Below are 8,614 nucleotides of genomic sequence, written 5' to 3' on the forward strand. Positions count from 1 at the left end.
GCTGTGTCAACTTGCCTGATATCTCCTGCTGCATGCAGCCTGAACTCAGCATCACCAGGCTCCTGTTTGCTCCTATTTGCTTCTGCAGGGGTCTTTCCTGCACGCACCAGAGTTCTGGTTTCTTTGATAAACCTTTTAAAGCACAATACTGCATCTGGCTTGAATATCGGGTTCTCTGATTATCTTGTTTATCTTGCAGCGATTTTCACAAAAAGTTGGTTTCTGAAAAGCTGCAATAAACGTTTTCCATGACTTGTCGTAGAAAATATGAGTTTTTTTTTCTTCAGCCTGAAAAACAGAGAGAGTAAGACCTGTAGCAGATAAAAATAAAGAGCTTTTGACCTCTCTCCTGGAGCATGCCAGGGTTTGGACATTTTGGCAGCCATTTTGAAATCTCAGAACTAAGGTAATCCAAACTACTAAGAATAAACAAATGTTAACTCCGTTATCAAACATTACAACTTGCTGTGTGGGTATTTTCTCTCCTCTTTACAAATTTCTGTGTCACAGGGCTGTGAAATGCAGCATTGCAGAAACGTATAAGAAGCTGATGAGAGCTGGAGCAGAGCGAGAAGGGTGAAGGAGGAGGAGGAGGAGGAGAGGGAGCGAGGATGAGAAAGAAGATGGAGAGAGAACCCAAACAGCAGAGAGAGAGAAGCTCTTAGACAGATTATTGCTCATTAGAGGCTGTCTTGCACCGTACCATTATGTCAGGAGGAATCCTTTTTCATTTGCACAAATTTGCCTGGAATTTTTCTTATTTAGCTCGGCCTCCATTATCAGAGCTGGAAATCCGATTAGCCTACGATTATTTTCTGGCTCGCTTGCCAACATTTCCCCGTGTGGCTAACGCCAGTGGCTTGGGCTTGTCTTGGCCTTTTGTTAACCTCTGCCCACCAACTATGCACAGCTGTAATATGGAGCAATAGCCCCACCTGAGAACACACTGAAATGAATGTTTCCATATTGTAGATAACCATATTCCACCCTCACTCATTAAGAGAAGATTATGAATGCAAAATTAATCTATGCATGCAGATATAAATGAAAGTTTATATACATTTTTAATAGAATCGTTGAAGGTGGCATTGGCCTTTTAATCACCTCCTGTTATGGTCCCTGTACTGAAGCCCTAATACTAAATCCATTTCTCATGATGTTATACGATGGCACAGAAACCGTAACTGTCTGGTCCCTTGGATCAGTTTCATTTTTTGCCTTTACAAATTTGATTATACAATTATATAAAAATGTGTTGTTTTTGGCTTTAGTTGTGTTGAGATAAGATCCCAGTTTTCCCAGCTGCTAGATAAGGCGTCTGCAACCTGCAGTTCCAAAGCCACAAGTGGCTCTTTGGCTCTGTCGCTCATTTAATATATTTAACGATAAAACATTGCCCTGTTTTTTGTTTGTTTGTTTGTTTGTTTGTTTGTTTGTTTGTTTGTTTCATTCCTGTGTTCTATGCTCCAATGAAAACAACAGTGCTCCCCAAACCCCCCTGGTAAATTTGGTTGAGAACCGCCATTGCCATTACACATTTAAATATATTAGGTTTCTGTATATATGCTGGATTGAGATTTATTTGAAATCATTCAAAAATGATACACTCTAGTCATTAAGCATTATAACAAGGAGAGGCAGGATTTAGTTTTTATGCTCCTCAACTCTGGAACAAACTCCCTGAAAACCTGAGATCTGATGGCTTCTTTAAATTGGGGCTGGAAACACAGCTGTTTTCTTTAGCTTCTGATCAAAAATCTGACTAATTAAGTGTTTGCAAATTATTTTCCTTTATGCCTGTCTGTATTTTAACATATTTCTTATATGCAGTGATTTTATTCATAGGCCTTTTATTTTCTTTGTATATTTCCTTTGTGATGCCCTGCAAAGCCCTTTGGTTTGCCTTGCATGAAATGCGCTATATAAATAAACTTGATTAGCCTCATACGAAAAACCATCAGACACTTGTGATTCACATTTTCAATTACGACTTTCTTCGTTATTCAGCCTATGCTTCATTCATTAGTGATATACCTAAATACTGAGCCACTCAAACAAACACACCTGCAATGCACTGACTAACAGAGAGCTCGATATTTGAGCATGACACAGTGTTGCACTTTTAAAGGTTTATTAATAAAGAAACCACAGAACATTGTACAGGAAGGCATAACCTCTGCAGGGGTGAGCAGGGGTCCGTTCTTCGTACGTCGCTAACTCAGTTAGCAGGATTTCATTGTTGACGATTTGGCATGATCTTGGATCGTTTGGTTCTTCAAAAGACTTCCTGCACTTGTTGTCATAGCAACATGTGCGCCAGCTTGAGCCTGCTCCAGAGCAGGCTCATTTCATGTAAACAAGATTAGATCACGGCTGTATAAGCGGAGGAGATGGGAAGTCTGCCGTAGCCATGTCCATTTTTACGACTGCAACCTGTTGCGGAAGGTGCAAGAATAATTTGCAGAGTTTTTCGAATTAATCGCGTATTGCGCAATAGACAGGGTCCTTTAGCGCAGCGCGACAGTGTAATTGTAGAGAGATTTTTCTTGGTGGCTGTTATAAACAGACAAACACATCATCATTTAACAGTGGCTTTTAAAGAGGAAAAAGTGGTGTTGGAGCCATAAATCTAAAATATTTAACTTATTTGTATGATGGTTTGCTTTTTATTTTTATCATATGCAGTAAGAAGAGTTGTTCGGGCCATTTTATTGTGAAGTTTAGTTTACTTTGAAAGGCTTGCTTCCTGTCGAGCCGTATATTGTATTAGAAAAAACTATGGTTGGATTATCTAGACACGGAGCAATACAGTTTTACCGTGTAAACTGTGGATGACTTGGAAAAGGAAGATTTTCATTTTTTATGGATAAAGATTTTTTTTTGTTAAAATTCCCAGTTTGCACGTGTCCTTTACTTCCCGTATCTAAGGACTGACACTGAAATTTGGATCTCTTGACATAACAAGTGCCTTTTTAAAATAAAGTGTAATAATTAAAGGCTACCATTTTGTAGAATATTCTTGTATTTCACTTTTACTTGTCCCCATGTTCTAGTGGGTCCCGTGGAGGCTCTGACATAAAAGAACAAAGTAAATATGAGATTATTAAAATGCTAAAATTAATACTGTAGAAAGTGATAGAAACATCTACCATGGACAGTATTTACGCATTAATTTGTCTGCTGCTTTTTACCAGCCCTCTCTCCTGGCTTTAACAGATTTTTAGGTGTTTTAATTAATGACTCAAATTCGGCATAACCTTCCATTAAAAGCTCGTGTTCTGCTTGGGAGAAAAAACTGTGGGCGTTCTTTGGCCATGCTGAACAGCCAATAGCAGCGCTGCTGATCATTGTTTCTACTATCGATACATTTCCCCTTTTAAACAAACGCATGAACGCGCAGTTGTCTCAGATAACTCAATCCAGCCATACTAATCGTAAACAACAGGTGTGTTCGAAGAACCCAATTAGCCGGATCAGGATTAGCCGGATGAAATCATCTTGGATGTCTCATTTGATCTTGGATGTTTTAAGCAACCTACGAAGAACGGATCCCAGGAGTCTGGTGAGGCTGGGAGCTGGCTACACACAGAATGAGGCGAAGAGGAGGAAGGGCTAAGGCTGGAGACAGGCTTTGGTCCACACAGGGAGGCAGAGGATGTGCAGACAAATCCGTGGGCAAGGCAAGGTTCATGGTCTTGATACAGTGCAAGGGTCTCATTTATAAAACAGTGCATAGTGGTTATGCTAAAAGTTTGTGTACACTGAAACAATCTTGATTTATAAGACAATGCACACGCACACCAGCAAGTGATTTCCCTTTATAAATCCCAGCTGCATCTGAAAGTTTGCATACCAGCTTCTGCCTGATGTTCTGCCCTCAACATGTCCATAATAAACCATGAAGGGTTTATTATTATTTTACAAAGCACCTCATAAGTGAGGATTTAAATGCATCAGCTGATCAATGTTATTTCATGGTTATCAGTCGCAAACACGGAGAAAAGAAACAGAAAAAAAAACAAAGAAAAGCCTATAATAAAGGAACATAGTATAAGTTCCAGGATTTTTGTGGACATGTGCCCACTCTGGCGACAAGTTGAAATGACACTAGTGTTTTGCACGTGCATGTGTCACACCCATGCGCACGCCCAGACAATTCAGCCTAAATCACTCTCTCATAAACTGACTAATCCAGCCTATAGAGGCAACTGGGGGTAAACAGTTGATAACTCATTTTGCACATGGGGCAATTGTAAAGGCATGTATGAGAAAGAAAATTAATAATATTAAACTTCAAAACTTGCCCTATGCACCTTTAAATATCTGTTGTTCACATTAAAAGAACTTGTGAAAAAGTGAACCTTATTGTCGGATAACATTTGAACACGTGAACAAAAATTATTTTGAACTGATTTGTAATTGTTTTCATTATTTTTCCTAGTCAATGCTGTTAAGCATTAATGTTTTTTTCCCCAGAGGGGATAGCTCTCAATGCATACTGTGACATTTAATAGGCTTAAATGCAGTTTTAAGTATTCCAAGTATTTAGAATAAAGTTCCATGATTAAGCAATGTAATTGAATACGTTACAAAGTACATTTTAAAGCAGTCATTTGTTATTCTGTAACTAAATACATCTAGAAGGTATTCTTCCCAATACTGCAACCAGCCATGTAGATACAGCTTTTGTTTTGGGTATACAAGGACTGGACACCCCTTAAAAGCATCATTACTGCCCCATACTCCCACAGCACCCTACACAGTTGTGGTCTAGACTGAGGAATATGAGACTCAATATGGAAAGTAGCTGTATTTGATTCCTGTTTTTACTACATGTTAATGTGCTCCTGGGTAGACACTCAACCTGAAGGTGTTAACCAATCAGCATATGAGCGTGTGCTTACTTGTGAGTTCGAATGGGTGAGCGTGGCTCTAATGTAAAAGTTGCTTTAAGTAGTCAGTATGGAAAGCTATAAGTTTCATCCATTCACAATCTACAACCAAACTCCTGTGATCCAATGAGCATTTTGGCAAATTTAAAATTCTGAAGCTACTCTACTGCTCCTCTATCCAAGTTCCAACAATCATCGAAAGCTTCCTTTTCAACACCTGAGAGTAAAATATCCCAGGGAGGGGGAGATGTGCTATCCTTCAAAGGTTGGAACACACCATCTGATTCTCTTTAGAATCAGATGGTGAAAAAATTAGAACCACCAGCACCAGCCTGCTAATCCACAGGCATTGGTCCAGTAACTTATTTAGCAATAATCTTCCGACATATGGTGGTAGATGTTGTGAAATTATGTTGTGATATGGACATTAACTAAAAGAAAACAATCACTGGATGCTGCAAAGGCAGCAGCGTCAAAGTCACATCTACAAACAGACTGGTTGGTCATTGCGACAGGAAATGATACTCAGTACAGATGAAATCCTGGAGAGCTGTGAGGACAAATGTAGTGTTGGTGTGGTAAATAGAAACTGAAAGCAAGTGCGAGGCTAACCATAAACTCATCTGGAAAAAAAAAATAAGGATGTTGGGATGGAAAACTGAATGTAAATGGATGTCTAGACAAACAGATCAATAAAAAGTCAGATAAAATTGTTAAAATGGTTGTGTCATGAGCAGCATGTTTTTTTAAGTGATAACACCTTAAATTAGCTCTTAAACAACACTTAATTCTTTTAATAGTTTATTTGAACAATTTAGGATGTAACCGCACGTGTCAACATCAAACGGCACTGAAGCCTCCAGACGAACAGAACAGGTGCCGTGGTTTCCCATTGCTAAATAATCACTCCAATTAGGCAATTAAAATCAGGTCCAAAATCAAGTTACAGATACCCCATGAATGAACACCCTCACTAATCACAAATCAATAAAGACAAACTCGACTGTTGAGCTTTTATTAATCTGTTGCTTTTAAACTGCTCACACTGGCTATGCGCCTTTAATTGGCAGGAAAGCATTAAGATGCAATTTGTTGCTAGTTAGTCAGATTTAGGTTCATTAGTGAATAGTATGAGTCGTTGATTTGAATCATGAAATGATTATGAAACTTAACAAGAGACAATGAGGCTAAATGTCAAACAGCTTTCAGTTGCGTCTGAACAGGCGTGTCAGTGTAGTGCCATCGCTCTGTGAACACAGATCTTTGTTTGTTTATCCTCTAAATAATGGATAATCACCACGATTCTTTAAGAAAACCTGTTGCTTAAAATCTCTTACTCCCACCTGGCACTGCCTGTCCAGGTAAATCTTTCTTTTGAATTCATAACATCACAAAAAAGAACAAAAGATGTTAAGTCAAGTGTGATTTTTAGTTGTTGTTTTTTTGCTGTTTGTTTTTTTCCACACTTAATTCTTAAGCTTATTATTTGACATATTAATTGTTTTTCTCTCCTCTAAAGAATATGGAGAACCAAAGAGATCATTTTAAAATAAGTCTGTCAAACAATGCTGCATCGTCACAAGCTTCATCTACTGTCTTAATTCTTTCATGCAACTTATTATGAGTACAATAGCAATAAATGCATTATTTCACACAGTGAAACGCACCAGAGTTCTTCATTTTCTTTGACCAAGAATTTTTCAGCATAGTTCTTGGTTTCATGAGAAGTTTAACTTCTGCAGTTTAGTCCTTTTGCTGTCAGAGCAGCTCCGAAACATAGTGGTACCCCTCCCCGTTGTTATTGCATCTTCTTTTATTGGTGCAGTAACTTTTATTAATCTGCTGAAAACTGCTGCAGTTTGTTTCAGGTTCTTTCTTGCTCTCTCCATCTATATCAAATCTGCATGTTATTTGTGTTGGCAGCTTTTCAAAGTGTTGGGAAAACTTTTACACAACCTACGCAACAACGTCTTTGTTGAACGTTGTAACCAATTGGTTTATTGTTTCATAACCCAGTTCATGCAGTTATAAGTTTCTGCAAGTCTGTCATCACTATATTAGAGCTCAAATGTATATTTTGGGGTCTGTGTTACTAATATTGTTCACTAATTATGCTGGATTACACATGTAGTTAAAACAAACACACTTGAACATACAAATGTTATTTGCAGATAGTACTATACTTCTAATACTATTAACAATAGACTTTATCCTTACAGTACCTAACATCCATTTTAGCAGTGAATGTGGATTTTCAGTTCATATGAAATGTGCTTAAAATAAATGCCGCAGCAAGAAATGTTCAAATAGGAGGTGAAAATGTAATTTCTCTTATATCTATCCTATTTTATTAAGTCTGGCTCTTCTATTCTATGTCCTGCTGTTATTTGATTAGTGAAACCTGTATCACTTTGCACACTATTGTATTTATTTGAATGGTTCTGGTTGTATAAAGATTTTTGAATGAATATTTTGAACCACTGCGAAACAAATCTGCCTGCAGACATTAATAAAGTAACCATGAACCCTTATACCTTAAACCCAAGAAAGTGGGGACCGTTTGCCTTCTTTTGATTTTTGCTCAAATGCATTTCTTCTGCAAAACTTCCATCAAGTCTTAAAATGATGCATCCAAACTATGTATGTCTGTTTTTTTCAGTAGGACATTGCCTCACAGTTTATCCTGAAACTGACTATTTCTTAAGTATGACTGATTTCAAGTTTTGAAACCACTGTAGAAAAATATGCCACAGATTAAAAAAACACACACATTTGATTTCAACCTCTGTTTCCAACCAGTGTGGGGTTAGTGCAGAGACAACAACCTGCTGCTCAGCGTGGACAAGACGAAGGAGAGGATCTTTGACTTTGGTAGATTGGACCTGAGCACAAACCCCTAAGCATCATCAGCTGTTCGTTAGAGTGAGCGAACCGGATTAAATTCTTCAGAGTGCAGATTCCTCACCTCATCTTGAACACCACTGGGATCAGGCCAAGCAAACTCTGCCACTTTAGAAGAACCTGAAACCAGCTGCTCTCCGTACCACAATCCTTACGTTATTCTAGAGAGCTTTGGTGCAGAGAGGTTCTGACCAAGTGCAGCGTCGTACTCCAGCTGCAATAAGACAGACAAGAGGGTCCTGCACAGGATAATGAAGGCAGCTGAGTAGGTTACTGGATATTCAGTTATTTATTGGTTTATTTATAAAAAGTCATATTTAATACATTAGAATACTATTGTACTTCTTCTTTTTTATCTGAAATTTGATTCACTATTAAAACACATTAAATCAATTCATTACAGATAAACTGGTGTTTTTAAGCCTTTATTTTTGTTATGATTATTTTCTGCTTACAGTTAATGAAAACAGGGCATTAAAGATTAGGAAATTACATCAGACCAATATAATTTATATACAGAAATGTGGCCTTCTTGAAGTGCATTTTAAGGTTATTTTCATGAGGTCCTTTTAATCAGAAAAAAAGCAAGCCTCATCAGAACATGTATTGACATTGCTCTTGCCATTGATAGTTTTCCTATACATCTATATGCTGATGACACCATTATTAATACTTTCTATACCCCACTGAATATTGCATTCTTTGTATTGCAGACCAGTTGTCAGTGTTGAATGTGCCAACGCCAGCCTTTACTTAGCTTTAAACACAAGCAAAACAAAATGTATGATTTTTAACAGAAACTTGCCACAATTGCCTCCCTA

The sequence above is a fragment of the Fundulus heteroclitus genome, chromosome 23 (assembly GCF_011125445.2).
Source record: "Fundulus heteroclitus isolate FHET01 chromosome 23, MU-UCD_Fhet_4.1, whole genome shotgun sequence".
In the NCBI taxonomy this organism is placed as follows: domain Eukaryota; kingdom Metazoa; phylum Chordata; class Actinopteri; order Cyprinodontiformes; family Fundulidae; genus Fundulus; species Fundulus heteroclitus.